This window comes from Lissotriton helveticus, chromosome 3_1 (assembly GCF_964261635.1).
Source record: "Lissotriton helveticus chromosome 3_1, aLisHel1.1, whole genome shotgun sequence".
NCBI classification, from domain to species: domain Eukaryota; kingdom Metazoa; phylum Chordata; class Amphibia; order Caudata; family Salamandridae; genus Lissotriton; species Lissotriton helveticus.
The window spans coordinates 441,362,101-441,379,993 of NC_136061.1; the positions used below are offsets into that span (position 1 = coordinate 441,362,101).

At 43.6% G+C, this 17,893-nt stretch overlaps 1 protein-coding gene across 6 annotated transcripts in view; it reads left to right on the forward strand.

Annotated features, from left to right (window-relative positions):
• FASTKD2 (FAST kinase domains 2) overlaps positions 1-17,893 on the forward strand; it is a 328,458-nt gene that overhangs the window by 6,545 nt on the left and 304,020 nt on the right. The window contains exon 1 of one of the 6 annotated variants that reach the window (XM_078680304.1): positions 9,180-9,321. The exons of the other annotated variants lie outside the window; for them this stretch is intronic. The gene's annotated coding sequence lies outside the window, so the exon portion shown is untranslated. Of the gene's footprint in view, positions 1-9,179; positions 9,322-17,893 lie in introns of those variants that run through there. 6 annotated transcript variants of the gene reach the window in all.

Below are 17,893 nucleotides of genomic sequence, written 5' to 3' on the forward strand. Positions count from 1 at the left end.
ATGTTATTATTAGCCATGCTTAGGCTACTACAGTCCTCTCCCCCTCCCGCTTGGTTCTCAACTACCCCACTTTGGTCAAAAATACACTCCAAACTACTATCCAGTATAGTTTCATCTGGCAGGCTTAATGTTATACCCGTGCTTACCCGAGGTCCCCCTACGGTGTCATTAGTATTACTGGCAGCATCTAAGTTAGTATTCTCATTCGACAATGTTTGATCCAGCTGGATTGGGTCGTGGATTTTGATAGTCTGGGGTTTATTACCTTTTCGAGTGGTCGTCTTAGTGGGCTTTTGTTTAGGGATTGCCCCCTCCTTCCTCCCCCTTTCAATTAGGGTACTATCTGATGTATCATTTTCAATTGCCGCAGGGCCATTTTCCAGCAGCAAGGAAAGATTTGGGGTTGCCTCCAGGCCTTCCTGTGAGGCTGATAAATCAGAACCCTGATCCTTGTGTACCATTACTAGTGTTTTTGAAGCGGATACATTTTTAGGTGTGCAAGCTTGAGCAATATGGCCCAGAGAGGAACGTTTTGCCATGGCTAAGTCTTGGGACACCCTTCTGTCCATCAGTATGATCCCTTCATCGATAAGGGCGTTTGTGCGCACTATAAAGTCATCTAGGGTACCGGTTAGTTTCTTTGCCCCAGCGGCTGCCCTACTTCTGGTCTCTGGGTGATTCATAGTGAGTCACACAAATGACCCACTATACAACAGGAAAGAATTATGAACAAAGACCAGTCCCTGTTTCAATACAACAGGTTCTCAGATATTCACACTAATATATGGCACCAACTTAATATTTTTTAGCCAACTTACAGTTTTGCAGTCTCGATGTCCTTTGGTTATTTACAAACGGGCAGGGTATCTGGCCCAGGCCAGGCTCCTCGGGCCTCTGAGGGCCTAAGAGGGCCCGCCCTTTGCCCGGGCTTAGCCCCGGGCGTCCCGCTCGCGTCCCGCGACGCGGGGGTTGCTGCGCTTTATGCTCCCCGTTGTTCATAAATCGATGTGTTATGTGCCAGTAGAATTAAAGTAGTGGATATAGGGACCAGTTTCAATGTTTGTCTTAAATTTACTATCAGGTCAGAGACTCAGAGGAAATCTGCCCACTTAAATCCCTGCCTATATGTAACTTGTCCCTATACGTTACTCATGCTTCATACGGTGTTGGTATTTATAAGATAGGGATTCTTAGCGGTTCTTGTTATACGGAATTGCCGCTCACTATTAGTGAGTCCTGGATATACAAATATTACTAGGTAAACATTCATTTCCAAAGCTGTTGTAATAGTAGTCTTATTTAAATTACTTACCAGTAAGGGCGCAAATAGACTCCGCTTTCCCCCGGGGGTGGGGGATTTTACACTGTATAATAAGGGATATCGTTCCTTTGTACTATGGGGTCAGAATGCATTTTAAAGCTCAACAAACGATACTCTCAGGGTTTTGTTGTAGTTTCTCTTTAATGTTGACATTCTGTTTGGAGAATGATGTGACATCAGCGAGAGCGTGTGCTCGAGCTGGGTCACACAGGGAATGTCAGTTAATGCAGCCGCAGCCGCAAGTCATCAGTGGGTGTCAGAATAAAGCTATTCAAAAGAAGTTGGTGGCATTTCTTCATTATATTACAGAATGATGTTCAAGACATTATTGACAAGTATCCTGCAGTTTTTAGTGGAAACTTGGCCTTTTGAAGGGTTTCAAACACAAAATAATATTAAAGGACAGTGCAAAACCAGCTGTGCATAAAGTTAGGAAAGTGGTTAATCTTATGATGGAACCACTTCGTGAGGAGATTGAAAGACTACTTGGTTTAGGAGTAATTGAGTCCTCCGAATGGCTCGCACCAATTGTTTTGGCCTCCAAGGATAAAGGAACTAAAATTAGAATGTGTGTGGATTTAAGAAGCCTCAAGAATTCCATTTGGGTTGGCAGACAACCTCTTCCCAACATCAATGAGACATTGTCAAAACTTGGGGGTGCTACTGTGTTTAGTGTTATGGATTTATCAGCGGCTTACCATCAGATTTTGCTACATGAAGGTTCAAGACACTTACCATCTTTTGTAACTCCTTTGGGCGCTCACAGATTCATAAGGATGCCTTTTGGCTTGGCTAGTGCGACAGCCTGCTTTCAAAGAGTTATGAAAAATGTTTTGTCTGGAATTGATTCTGTCATATTTGTTTAAGACGACAACCTTGTCCATGGTCAAGATTCTTTTAAGCATGATGAAATCCTGTTTAAAGTTTTGTCCAGGCTGGAAGAATATGGTCTCACTTTAAAAAGAGAAAAGTGTAAATTCAGAGTCAACTCAGTGTCTTATCTTGGGCACTCCTTTTCTGGGCAGGGTATTAGTCCCAAGGTTGATCTTGCGGAGGCGATATTACAAGCACCTCCTCCGACAAAGAAGGATCAAGTTAAATCTTTTCTGGGCCTAGCCGAATACTATTCGACGTTTGTATGTAATTTTGCAAGTGTAATCCAACCCATTAGGATCCTTCTAAAGAACTCTTTTTTGTTGGAATGATGAGTGTGTAAATGCTTTTGACAAAGTAAAGAGGGAGATAGCGAAGATGCCAACACTGGGACATTTTGATGTGCATAAAAAAAACTATTTTGACCACTGATGCAAGTGTGCGTGGTTTGGGGGCTGTTTTGTCCCAGATCTTTGATGGAAAAGAAAGAGTCACCCCGGCTCTATTGAGTTCAGAGCCGAAGAGGCAGGTTCATCGGAGGTGATACCAACTAGAGCTTTGGTGAGTCCTCCAGGGGTGGTTTCATGCAACACAGCTGGGCCAAGGGGAGGTATAGTACTGTCCCCCGCTGTGCCAGTACGATTGATTTCTTCAGTAGTCCTCCCATTGGATACACTTAATATACTGTCTTGGAATGTTGCAGGGGTTAGGGGCAGCCTGAAATCAGAAGATTGGTTGGACTTTGTGGACAGTTTTGATATCATTCTGCTGCAGGAAACCTGGGCACCTGATCCAGTACATAGAGTAGGTTTTGTAAATTTTTTCAAACCAGCCATAAAGGGTGCCAAAGGGCGTGCTTCTGGGGGTCTGTTGATCTGGGTGAAACAGTCATCTGGATATCATCCATCTGAGATATCTGTAAATAATCCGGACCTCCTGGTAATTAAATTGAGCAAAGAGGGCCACCAGGACATGAATATTATTAATGTATACGCACGTGGGCTTCCAGGGGGCCGTTGCCCTGCTGTGTTGGACGTATTGGATCACCTTCTCGCAGGACAGGCTAGAGAAGATTTTGTCCTCCTGGCAGGAGATTTTAACTGCACCTTTGAGCCGTTATATGTAGCCGGTGACAGCTGGGGCTCTGCAGAAGACGCAGCCTGGAACATCCCAGATCTATTGGCAAACAAAACTGTTAAAGCTTCTGAGGCCGCGTTGAATTGGATGGCTCTGTGCCTTACCTGGGGGTTCAGGGCTATAAATGGTCGGTCAAAATCCGATCTGGGTGCTAACTACACCTTTGATAATGGTTTGAGGAAAAGCAGGATTGATTATTTCCTGCTGAAGTTGGAATTTTGGCCGCAGCTGGTGGATATGGAAGTTGTACCTCGCCCAGAAAGCGACCATAACCCCCTTTCACTTAAATTAATGTTTCCAGGGATGCAGAGATTAAAAGAACCCGAGACAACCCGGACAGGGGACGTTTTCTTGACCAATGACCGCAGAAGGTTAAAATGGTCTAGGCTAGCAGGGGATGAGACCCTTCAGGAGTGTGTTGAGATTGTGGTTTCTAACTCGTTAGGCGACATTATGCGTGAGGACTTGCAGGGGGGCGGATCTGCAAATACTGTTATCGACCTCTATGAGCGCTGTTTTCACGAGCTCAAATTCCTTCTTTCCCTACCAGGTCAGAGGGGTATTGTTAAACAGAATGCAACTCGCCAGAAATGGTATAACAAAAAGTGCAGGGAGGCCCACAAACATCTTGTTAAAGAGGTTAAGTCCCGTAATATTTGTGCGGTTAAGGCAGCAAGGGTGCAATACAAGAAAGCCCAGTGGGAAGCCAAACGTGAGTGGGAGGATATGTATTGGTCTGATCTCCTGGATGCCTCTACCTCAAATAACCAGCTTAAGTTCTGAAATTTAGTGAAATGGGGTAGGGATTCCGACTCACGTACCCCCACAAACCATGTCTCCCCAGAAGACTGGGTGAGCCACTATTCGGCCCAATTCAGTGCGGAAACATCCGAATCTCCTTTTAATTTGAATGAGGTACTATTACCACCCATTCGCGGAGAGAGACTTATATTCACAGAAACCGAGGTAGAGTTAGCACTTGGTTTGTCCCAGCGGGGAAAAGCACCTGGTATGGACTTAATCCCTGTAGACCTGTTTAAAGCCAACCCCACTCTTTGGGTGCCCTTCATAATAAAGATCGCCAATGCCATAGCTAATGGGGCAAGAATCCCTAGGTCGTGGAAGGGCGCGGAGATACTCCCTATCCACAAAAAAGGCGATAGGTCTAATCCGGGCAATTATCGCCCGATTAGCCTTATCGACTCCTTCCAAAAAATTATTGCACGCATGGTTCTAAGCAGGGTGCAAGGTTGGATTGAACTAGAGGACATCCTTTCTCCCATGCAAGCAGGCTTCAGATCTGGAACGAGCACCATTGATCAGGTGTTCAGATTTTGTCTGATCTACTGGAAGGTGGTTTTGCTCGGCGGTGGTACGATCTTCGCCGCTTTTATTGATCTGAAGTCTGCTTTCGATCTTGTGCCGAGGGTTAAATTGTGGTGCGTCCTGAGGGACTTGGGCCTACCAAGGGAACTTCTTGAACTGATAGTTAAAATGCATGAGGACAATTATGCTAGGGTGAGATGGGGAGGCCAGGGACAAGTATCTAAATCTTTTCCCGTGACCCGTGGTGTCCGCCAGGGCTGCGTCCTGGCCCCAACATTCTTCCTGCTGTTCATTGATCAAGTGGTCAAGTTCTTTGCAGACACCCCAACAGACGCCCCTTCGTTGGCAGGGTTGAAGTTTCCAATGCTTATCTTTGCTGATGACACTCTGCTCCTCTCGAAAACACGTAGCGGACTCCAGCGGGCGCTGGACCGCTTTGAGGAGTTCTGTGCCATTAATGACCTTAAGGTAAACGTTGGCAAAACTAAGTTTATGGTCCTCAACAGGAGGCATTTTGTCCGGAGCTCCGTAAGTCTGAGTGGAGTTAATCTGGAACAAGTCTAAACCATGACGTATTTGGGGGTCACCCTGGACCGCCGCCTGGGTTGGAAAGATCAGGTTGACGCTCACAGCTTAAGTTTGCTCGCCTCACTGGTTGTCTTCTGAGTGAGCAAAGGAGATCAATCACCAAACGGGTCTCCCCAGCGTTAAAAATCTATGACACTAAGATCAACACCGCAATTTTATATGGTGCTGACCTCTGGGGTTATACTGATCTCTCCAGCCTATTCAGAACCCAGTGTATGTTCCTAAGGGGCTTGATTGGGTTACCCCAATCTTCACCTTCTATACCCCTATGTTTGGACATGGGATGTAACCCTATCAATGAGATGGCTAGATTTAGATTGGTGGCCTTTTGGAGGCGCATATGGACATCCCCTGACCTTACCCTTTTTGCTAGGGAACTGGCCGAAATCAGGTCAATTGGGGGATCGGGGAGAATCCCCTGGCTAAAAAGTGTAAGAACCATCTTGAGTGAAATGGGTTTAGAACATCTGTGGATTTCCCCGAGCACTAATGCTTTCCCATCCAAACAGGATTTCAAGGCACTGTACTGGGCCTCGGCCCGTTCATCATTAATTACTGCCTCCAGCTCCGCGGGTCTCACGGGGAGGTTCTTGACTCATAAGCTGGATCCCTCCCGTGAGATCTACTGGGATATTATTACCAAACAGCTGGACAAGAAGCTTTACCATCAGTTTCGGGTAGGATCATTGCCATTGAACTCTTTTACTAAAAAATGGGCTAACGGAACAACTGAATTTTGTAGTTGCTGTACAAGCTACAAAGAAACTGAGGGTCATTTCCTGTTTGCTTGCTCGCTCTATTCTGTGCCCCGTACAAAATGGCTAAAACCTCTGTTCCAGCATCTCCCTTGTAGAAGGTCCTCTGAGGCTATTCAGGTTTTAAAAACCAATACCTCAGAGAAGTTCGTGGTGAGTGTTGCCAAGTTCCTAGGGTGGGCTTGGGTTATCAGGGCAAGAAGCAGACAAACTAATAGGGCCTCCTAATTCTTATGTAAAGGATCATTTACATCAACCCTAACTAATTTTGTAATATTGTATATAGTCCGAGGTATGTCTCCTGTATTTTTCGTCTGTTCTATAAATTTTAATATGCTATGGTCAGGTTTGTCTTGTATTTCTGTATGTTTAATAACTTTTTAAAACAATGGCGTTAGTGTTTTTCTAAAGGAATAATGTAATTACAATGAAATGTGTTTTAAATGTTGTCTTTTATGATTTTGATATCGAAATAAAGACTTTAAAACCTGAAACCTGAACCTGAGTCATTGGTTTTGCGTCAAGGTCATTAAAAGAAGCAGAGGAGTTCTATTCTGTAATAGAACGCGAGGCTCTTGCATGCTCATGTGCTGTTAATCATTTCAGATTCTATTTGTGGGGTCTACCGTTTTTAGTCAGGTCAGACCATAACCCGTTGGTACACATGTTTTCTTGTAGGAATGTGGAGAGCACCACACCTAGAATTAAAAGATGGATTGAAGGCCTTTGGGAATGTAATTTCCGTGTTGAATACTTGCCAGGACTTAAGAATGTTCCGGCTGACTTTTTGTCAAGAATGCCTTTGGAAAAGAACTCTGTTTCAAGTGCTGACTGTGTAAATGTTTCTTGGGTTAAGGAATCCGCTATTAATCAGGAAGAATGGCAGAATGGTTTAACTAGTGATGAGGCAAGGAAAATAGTTATAGATTTTACTGTCAATGGTTGGCCTTGTTTGAAAGAGGTACCTGAGTGTGCAAAGGGTTATTGGAATGTTCGTGAGGAGTTGAACATTGTGAAAGGTGAGCTTTTGCGAGATGATAGGTTAATACCTCCATGTCAGATGCGTGAGAAGGTCATTAATCTTGCACATGAAGGGCATCTTGGCCGTAGTCTTACTAAAGCTAGGATCAGAGAGTCTTATTGGTGGCCTGAGGTTGACCGTCATGTTGAAGAAGTAGTCAGGAATTGCACTATTTGTGCTGGGAATGACAAATCCAGGAAAGCAAGGTTTGCTCCTCTTTTTCCTGTTGCTATACCTGAACGTCCTTGGTCTAAACTTGCAATTGACATAGTGGGTCCATTTGACAACTTAGCTCAATCGGAAAGATTTGTTGTTTCCTAGTGGATTATACGTCTAAGTGGGTTTCTGCTGCTTGTATGAGTTCGGTTGTGACAAAAAACATAATTAAATTGTTAAAAGACTCCTTCACTTGCGAGGGTGTTCCTGATATCCTTGTGTCTGATAACGGGGTTCAGTTTACCTCTCAGGAAATGTCAGACTTTCTTAAAGACCTGTCCATCAAACATCATAAGACTGCCCTTTATGCTCCTCAGGAAAATGGTTTAGTCGAGAGCATGAACAGGTTGATCAGAGCTTCTGCACAGTCTGCTTTGGAGATGAAAGTTCCGCTTAGACCAGTACTTAGAGAAAAACTTTGGGCACACAGAAATACTCCTAATAGTGTGACTGGTTCTTCACCTTTTAAGAAACTCAAAAGTAGAATTCCTGGTTCTAAACTTAATCCTTTATGGTTGAGCATAAAAGACAGGGGTTGTTTTGCAAACAACTGGAGAATTAAAAGGTATCAGAACAATTATAAGCAAAGATTTGATGTTAAAATGGGAGCGAAGAAATATTTTTGGAGAGTGGGTGATCTTGTTTATGTGAAGAAAGCAGTCTGGTCACCTAAAAGGTGAGCATAATTTTTTGGACCAAAGCTCATTGTTAAAGTTATGAAGAATGTTGTTATGCTTGCTGGGGGAGATGTTTGGAGCATGTCTCGTTTGGCAAAGTGTACGAAGGGGGCTGGATATGTCAAGTCTAAATCTCATTATTTTCAGCCCAAATATGGTCATGGTCAAGATAATGTTCATAGAGATCAGATTTGTGATAATTTGGAGTCTCAGAAGAGTTTGCCACACATTGATGTGCCGCTGAGTTGTAATCACAAAAATGATCCTGGTTCTTCTTCTCGTAGTATCAGAGTCAAGAAGTCACCTATGCACCTTTAGGATTATTGTCTTGAATGACTTTTATTGCACTGCTTTTAGCTCTGTGTATTTGTGTTGAATAATTGTTTATTGTATATTCTTTTCATTTTATTTCATTATTTATTATTATAAAAGGAAGATGTGTTGTAGTTTCTCTTTAATGTTGACATTCTGTTTGGAGAACGATGTGACATCAGCGAGAGCGTGTGCTCGAGCTGGGTCACACAAGGAATGTCAGTTAATGCAGCCGCAAGTCATCTGTGGGTGTCAGAATAAAGGGATGTGTGCCTAAACACCAACTTCCTGAACCACGACTCCCTAAACCACGAAATGTAAACAACAAACTATGCTTAACCACTACTTATTTTAGAACGACTTCCTATACAACGAAAATACTTTAAATTGCCAATTACTATTGGACGCCTGTATTTTCTCTTAAATCAACATGTTTATTCTTTTTCCATCTGCGTGCTCAATCGAGCAGAGTAAAATTAAAGGCTGTGTTTATCTATTTAATCTCCTAACAAGTTTCGTGCCCAAACACATCAAGCTGAGCCCCTCTGCACAAGCACAATTAATGAAAGTAGTCTCGTAATGCCTGAATCAATATAATTGAATATTTTGTAAATCATTTTAAGTGAAGATTACTTAAAACTAAATATATTTTCCAAACAAAAGATATACTTTGAAAAACCGAACAAACTTGAAAAAGTCATTATTACACACAATGAAAGTAGTCTCGTAATGCGGAATCAATTAAGCATTATTATTATTATTTTTATAATAATAATTGAATATTTTGTAAATCATTTTAAGTGAAGATTACTTAAAACAAAATATATTTTCCAGACAAAAGATATACTTTGAAAAACCGAACAAACTTGAAAAAGTCATTATTACACACAGTCACAACATTAACTGTCCTTCATCTATTTTTACTGTGCTGTCTGCAATTATGCTTTTCCCAGGTCCTACAACCAAGCAGGATGAAACCAGACTACTTCCCTTAACTCTTTTGAGTCCGCCAGCCAGGGTGCAAACAAGACATAATGGCTGACATTGGCATGTCACGCTGCCCACCAATATGATTGCAGAAATTCCTTTCCAGAGGTATGGATAGCGAAAAAGACTGAATTGTGATTTGTTGGAGGTGAGTGACGTAACACTCCAACAATGCCGAATCAAAATGAAGATGAGGGGAAGGTAGGCGGAGAGAAGTGACGTGCAACACACACTGCAGTATCTGATTCTTTGGTGTTCTGAAAAGTCGTTGTTCCGACCTTCGTTGAATGTGAAACTTTGTTGTTCAAACTGTGTTGTTCAAACTGCGTTGTTCCGGTTAGTCGTTGTTCTGACTTCGTTGTTTAGGATGTTTCCCAGAATAAAGCTATTCAAAAGAAGTTGGTGGCATTTCTTCATTATACTAGGTTTCCTTTTAGGAGATTTAACCGAAATGGAAGGCAGATCCTACATTTTAATGCAAATTGGACCAACAGACCATTGAAGATTTAACATTTCAGAGTTTTGTGTCAGTATAATGAATGGTGCATTCCTAACTCACTGAACCAGTTGCATTGCTTTCCACCGCCCAAAACATCTTTTACAAGATGCCCTGAAAATGGATAGCGCTGGAGCGTCGGGCCAATACCCGGCCGTCGCCGGCGTTGAGAGATGCGGGGGCTAAGCCGCGACGAGTAGGAGGGCCGCAGCGGTGAGCACGGAAGCCCGGGGCGAGGGCCCGGTGGAGCTGCCGCAGGTGCAGATCTTGGTGGTAGTAGCAAATACGAGAACTTTGAAGGCTGAAGTGGAGAAGCGTTTCATGTGAACAGCAGTTGAACATGGGTCAGTCGGTTAAAAAAAAACAAAAAAAACCAAGATATTTAGGCATTTCCCACAAAATGTTTTGGAAAATAGGCAGCAAATGGTGCAGTATATTAATATTGATTCTGTGACTCTGTTGCTCATAATTCATTTCCCGAACACCAGAACCCCACCGTCCGCCACAGCGCCGCCGACTTCTGCATATCGAGCTATAACGCTCCCAATCCAGACGACATTTCCATGCTGGAAACGGCAGTACCGATTCCTCCATTGGTCATGGTATCTGCTTATCCGTTGAATTGCCTGATGTGATACGCAATTGCGTTAAAAGGCAGTGTAATATTTAAAGACAACAATGACTATATTTTTGTCCTGATGATGATGCCCCTCATTTAACTCAGGCATCGAAACGTCGTCGACCAAAAAACCCCCTTATGCAATATGACATTTAAAATATTGTGAAATGCAATGGTGTGGTTATAACAGTCTCTGTCTGTAACACTGAATACAAGTTCACAGACATATTTTTGCTTTGCTCCTTTTACCATTCTGTTCGTTGTTTTGTCTGAATGTTGTGGGTCACAGCTCTGCCCACTTGTTATTAATGTGTTCATTCAGTTTTTATTAAGAACATTGTTAAATAAATTCCTTGTCCAGCTGGACAAAAGACATAACACTTATCAGGTGTGTGATTATTAGCTCAGTATACCATTTTGTCCACGAGTAGGGACCACTGTTTTCTGTAACATAATTCATTTGAGCGACCGCGAGCAATGAAAGCCGGTACCCTGCTCCTTTGGAAAGTGTTCCTCCACGTTAGATTGACCTATTGGCCTTCCCACAGTGTGTGACATTTGCCTCCTGTGTATCCGAAAATCAACATCACTCCGCCCCCCCCCCCTCGTACCCCCCTCTCACCCCCCTCTCCCCCCCCTGTCTTGATAAAGATCCGCGTGACCACCAATCGGGGCGCATCAGGATCGAAACGTCGACGCACAATACTGGTCAAGAACCCTCCGGGAACGGGCACAGTCACCATCTGTCTCCTTGGAGTACTAACTTAGAACTCTGACCGCCAAAAATCTTTCCCCCCGCCCACTCTTCCTTGTATAAACTTTGTATATAATTGTAAATATGTGTCACTAAATTTGTTGCACTATTCACTTCGCTCACTAATAGTCACCTTTCACTTATAATTGAAACTGAAATGGAATGAAGTAATTCCGGTGTTTTAATGTGACCTTGCTTTTTCATATAAAAGTTTTGAACTATATTTGTTGTCAGAGAGGTCTTCTCATTTTTATTGGTTATATTTTGTTATGAGCTAACCTAGCCTTCACGCAAAAGCAATTTATTCACCCGACAGAACCATTTTTGTCTTTAACCATACATACCCAGGTTCTGAGGGACACAGGGTTACCCCTTCTTGGTAAAAACATAATTCATTTCCCAGCACACAATAAATCTGTATGTCCATTACACATGAAATGGTAAATCTATTCTCATTGGTACTACATGAAACGCCCTTAGTTCAAATTCCATTATATATTCATGGTTTTGAGTTGCTCGGTCACTGTGATATTCTGAAATGCAACCCGCATTTGAGAAGATTTTGACACCAATAACACAAAAATACTAGAAACTGAGCACACAGTGAGTATGTTCATGCTGCTCCACAGCACACACTGATCTCAATCAGGGGCATGGATACTCGCAAACATTTTCCCAGGGGCCAAAACGATGGCCAATGATGTGCCAGAGAGCCGTATTGATGCCAGAGGGGTGGTGGTCGGGCGCGCGGGTTCGGGGGATTGGTGGTAAGATAACTGTAGGCGAAGTGAAGGCTATGCATCTAGTGGCTGAATTGAACAATGTGAAACCAGAAAACCTTGGGTTAATCCCAGATTACACACTTTTCCATATTGTGTGAATCTAAGTAGTTGTTCATCTTCACGTTCCCTACTTTTCCTTCATTTATCACATGTAAGAGGACCTTGAAAATACATGCTTTCACAAGGCTTGAAAAATCTACTCTCCCACTCGCGTTTGCGAGTCCAATTTTATCAGGTCGAGCTATTTTTACAACCTACTAGTCCATTCTGGCGAGTGAACTTGAGTTGGAAAGGAGCAGGTGTTCTGTTCATTCATAATAAAGATGACATTAATTCTTGTTTTTATCATGTGACATTTGCAGTGTTCAAGGAAAGAGGTCAAATGTCGGTTTGTCTTATTACTAATTGCTGCTTGGAAATTGAGTTATTACGTCTTGTGGGCGTGGCAGCGCGAAGCGCTGCTCCGCGTCTGCGAGAGATATTGTAAATACACCATTTGTAAAAGGAACTCTAAGCCCCGCCCCTCCTTTCCAATGGGTAACGCCAGCGTTTATGATAAACGTTGACTTCCCATTGGAAAAGAGGGATTTTGGTTGCAACCCTATCCGCTTTTTGTACGGCTCCTACGGACACGATCACCTGCTTTACGGCTGTCGTGGTCATCTTTCTTATCTAAGGGAGGCGTGACTAAAAGGTTCAGGCAGAGTTCATCAATCAGCTTAGGTCGTGCGCTGTGCGCATGCATCCCATGTGCACTCCGTTTATAATTGAGCCGGGGAGCGGAGGCATGCGCTCTAGAGTCTGGACACTGTGGGCAGCTGGCGAGGACAGGATGTAGGCAGATTTGGAGTGGCCAGCGTAGGGGCGGTCTCCTATCACTGCGCTCCATCTGAGCATCACACTCCGAAAGACTGACTGCACTCGAAAGGAATTTAAGAAAGATTAGAAACCTGCCTGCCTGGGTCATCTTCGGGGTGCCTGGTATCCTCCTTGAAAGTACTGAGGACAAGGCACTGTTCATTGCTCTCTGTGCCGGGGAGGAGAAAAAGAAGAAAACATTAATATCTTTCTTTTTATAGTGCTCTCTGTCAGAACCTTGTAGCACTATAAACCAGGGGTACTACTGCCCACCTGTATTTAAAGGTGTTTAATTTATCGACCTCAGCAAGACGAACTACATGTACCATTATCAGGGGTATGCAGACTTTGCATCTGCCTAATTATGTGACAATTTGGTAAAAAAATAGGTGAAATGCAAAGCGGTATTTAACGCTACAAGTTAGCATGAAATGCATTTTCTGATCCGTTTTGGCTAAAAAGACTCGTTTCGCGCTTTAAAAGAAAATAGAGAAAAAAAGTGTTGTACGCAGACACTTACATTCTGGTGTGTAAGATGTTTCTGTGCCCCAGCGCTAATTTTTTTGGGTGAAAACTGCCTAATTATGTAACACAAATATAACACGAAAATATGCAAAAACGGTTGGTAAGTAGTGGTTGAAATGGAGTTAAAGAAGTGTAGGTACTCACTGCCCAAGAGAAGCCGTGTGTCCTGAGAAGTGCTGGGACTCTCTCCCACTGGAAGTATAGAATCCACCCTGAAGAGGACAGGTACTCGCCCTTTCAATCTCAAGGAGTGCAGGCGCTAAGTGCCTGTGAGTACCTGCCCAGTTAAAGCACTGTTGGTAAGCCAAACTACACTGGCCCCACTCCGATACATAGTTTAATCCCAAAATGTGTGCTAATGTTTCTGCAGATTTGTTTGCCCAAATTCAGATATTCCAGTTTGCCCCTGTTGGTGCGCTTCCCTTATCAAGGTCACGTTCTTCTGATTGCATACTGGTATTGCAGCATTTCTACAGCGGCTTATACTAGTTATGTGGCTGGAGAAGCACGTAGCTATGCATTCATTGGGTGTGTGGGGGGCGGCAGAGCACAGAGTGAAAGACCCAGGGCTGTGACACAAGGCAGAGCAAGAGCTCGCTACCTGAACCTATGATGCTTCTAGGCGCTGTCCTGGGACAGAGTGAAAGACCAGGGGCTGGAACACGAGGCATCGCAAGATCGCTCCCCCGAAACCTATGATGCTTCTAGGTGCTGTCCTGGCCCCAGAGGCAGATGTTGGACTCCCTTCAATAAGAACTATAATTTCAACTGCGGACGACATGGGTGAGGTAATGTCATTAGCATGTAACTATAGTGACGCGCCACATATGCTTTTTGAGGTAGGCCGCACAGTGGCAGAAGAGCGATGCCTCCCTGATACCTGTCCACCGGGTGTGTGCCCCATTTTTTTTCCACAGCCTCTCCCCATCCCCACCTCACACCATTCCCTCCTCACATTCAGCGGCGAGGCAAGGGCGAGATCGGTCCACTGCAGGAAAGTTCAAGTTTTGCAATGCAATAGGTCTCACAGTTACGCAAGTTTTGAGCTATTGACATTGCAAGTAACAACGCCTTTTATTGTTGTTTTTGTTTTAAAAACATAAATAAAAGGCATTGTCATTTACAATGCCAATAGCTTAAACTTGCGTAACTGCGAGACCTATTGCGTTGCAAATGCTTGTTTTTCTTTCTCTTACTACAGTTAGAGGTTTGTGTCAAGTGAGCTGCCTGAAGATGTCAGATATTTTCCTAACACATAACATTTAAAGTAAGCCTGTAAGTGGATAGTTCAAATATTTCAAAATATATCGGGAATTATGAAAGCAAATTTTTTTTCTCAATAAGAAGTGTGATCCAAACAAAGATTTAGATAGGAGCAAAATAATTCAGAACACTTTATGTGGTGATGTGCAAGTGACACGTATTTGCAGAAATTTGATTTCCAAATATTGTTTGTACACTTTATAATTTTCTCAATAAAACCAAATCAATAGGATATTTCGTGGCCACTTCAATGTAAAATCTGCTGATTTCAAGTATTCTACCACTTCATGCTTCCTTTATGCAAATATTAAATGTGATCGTTTTTAAACATGATTTGAGAAACATTCCTGTCCCTGCCCTGATGACAATGCTGTTAAAGAACTAAGAGATAAGTCAGGGGTCGTGTGTATTCTATATGTGGCTATATTGTGTTCTATGTAGAGCAAACGTTTGGTCTGTTGAAATCAAGAAAGAGTTTTTTTGTGCAGCAGACATGCTGAACTCATGTATTTGAAGGTGCTCTCTTATGTGATAATGAAGAAAATTATGTCTCAGTGAATTAAAATATTTGCCCACGATCACATCATTTGAAACCAGTTTATGGGTCAACAGCATTCATACTAAGTCAAGTAGATTATTTAAGGCACTAGACCTGCAGGTTTAGTACCAATTTGATGATTTTCAAAGTCCCTTTCAGGGTGTGCACTTTATAAATCCTGCTCCTGTATTTGATTTTCAAACTATGATGTTTTTTTATGTTTAACAGAAACCCAGGCCACCCACAAAGCGCACATAACAACTGTATTGCTCTTTAGTTCACTATTGGAATTGTTTTTGGGATAGGGGGAAGAAATAATGTTCCTAAATTCATGTTTGAAAGCTATCACTTTTAAATTAATACTTCTCAATCCACTGATATAATCAATTGTACAAAGGTGAAAAACTTCTGCATGTTAATTAAATCCCCTTTGAATTCCGAAGACCATCATAATTTTACAATTTCACTGCAAAATATCTTTTTTAAGATGAAGGTGCTTTGAAAGTTAAGCGCAGGACTCCAAAGTTTCTTCCTTTTTTTTTTAACACCAATGATCCTTTAAATAAATTCTTGTCTGTCTATTTTATATCATTTTATTGTTAGTGCTGAGTTGAGTAAACAACAACCAAGTGCTCCTGTTGACCAGGTGGCTGCATGTAATGGTCAGGGGAACTGCATGCTGCCCCCAGGCCATACTTCGAGTATTCATGATCAGGGATGTTCAGGACTAGAATCTTCTACAGCTGGCACTGCCCTTGCTACCCATGGTCTCAGGATTTATGTAAGCAGTGGCGGAATAGGATAGTAAACATAGGTCTAAAAGACCAGTTTTCTTTTTTTTTTGTTTGCACTTTGTTGCCTCCTGCTAGCCACTAGGCTGTAAAAAAGAGATACTTCAATAGTAATCCAGTTGATTACAGTATTTGGTACAATTGACTGGTGCAACTTAAATTATGTGGATTTCTAACATATGGGCGTGGCTCTGAAGCTCCGCCAATCTCCCCACAATCTTAGCCATGCACTGGGCTACATTTGGCATCCGAACAGCGGAGAGGATGCAGCAGTGGTCTGTAATACCTGCGGACCCCAACCTGGTACAATAATAGCATGAGCGATGACGAAAGCACCTTCAGACCAGAGAGGACCCTGCGTGGCTGAGTGACACAGCGCTGGAGGATGGTCCCCACACCTGGCTCGAGCCGTAGTGGACCAGCTGCAGTGGTGCGAGGTCCGTGGTGACTGCTGGATCCAGTGGTTCGTGGACACCAGGCGCTTGGTGAAGACGCAACAAGCACATGCTGCTGTAATAAACTGGCCCTGGCAGGGCTGGAGAGACCCAGCGGCTGTGGTGTCATGTAGGAGTTGGACCAGTGGGGGATCGAGTTGCACCCAAGGAAGACCCCACATCAGGTAAGGCTGGCTCACTTCACACCTGGAGGCCACGTCGTGACAAGGGCCACGGGTAAGCCTGGGGTCAGCTATCGGGCCGTGCTGGGCCGGCACGGGTCTGGGCAAGCCTCTCTCCTGTCAATGTCCGCCTTCTCCCCCTCCCATTTACTTCAGCCTCTCCCTTGTGACGGCCTGCAGCTAGCGGAGTGCCAACTTGAGCATGCAGGAGCCTGTGGCGACTGGGGCCCTGGGCCTGCAGAAAGCTGAAGAGCTAACAGCCATACAGCCACCCCCACACTTGCAGCCTTATTACCGGAGGATGTCGATGGCGGCGCTATAATGGATTGAGTCCAAGATCTATCTGATGGTGTTGGCGTAGAGGAACCCTGCCCTCGCCGAATGTATAAGAATCCTTCCCGGTACTTCAGTTTACCGCCAGCCACATTCCGTGCGCAGCTACAAGACAAGTCGAGCCATCCCATTGATTTTTTTCACACCATAACGTGGGCGCTTAGAAGAAAATAGTGTCTGTCTTCCGTGAAAACAATCCAGTACAGACGAACTCACTCGATGTGCAGTTAATTCCTACCCCCGCAGCCCCTGTGTGTGCTGGGCAGTGAGGAACTTATCCAGTCCCCGTCCTGAGGAGAACCAAGATTCAATATGGTTCGAAACGCGTTGACCCCCAGCCTGTGACAAGGAAGAAGGGTGCACCTAGGATTGACTAATACCACTCTGGTGGAACCCGCTGTTAATCCTTAAATTAATAAATACGTCACAGGTGTTGTGAGACAGGCAGGCAGTCCAATTCCATCCCCACTTCCGCCTGTCCACTGGTTTTTGAATGAAAGGACTGGTTTTCTATGTGTATCGGCTTTCTTTATTGAAATGTTTTTGATGTTGCAATTTATTTGTTGTATTTGTCATGTAAAAAGTTATTTGGTGTTATGAATTTTGAGTATCTATTATGAACCCTTGCGCATTTGTATATATTGCGCACATCACTGTATGTTATTGATTCAACTGTTTTGACATGAGTTTCCTTTGAAAACATACGGACTGACTAATGAAACTTCATTTTAATGAAATAAATCATTTTGTGACAAAAAAAACGTCTGGTTCACGCAATACAATTTGGTTGCGTGGCTATAATTCACAAAAAAAAACTGACTAGCCATCTTTGTTCTGTTTAGCACTTGTTGAGTTCCAGGCTAGCCAGTGGTAGGACCCGATACCTTCTTTTGTGTACTGTTATTACCGGAGGCGGCAGAGACACCGGCACCCCGGGTGGCAGAGGTGACTGACCCGGCGCAGCCCACACAGGTGTGTCTTGGTGCTGCAACTACTTGTGCAGGGGCAACGGGCCACTTGCTGATGAGCCTGCTGCTTGTGGCTGGGCCTCACCAACTGGCTGGAAGTTGCATTCGCTGCTTGGTGCCCCCCAACTTCCCCCTCC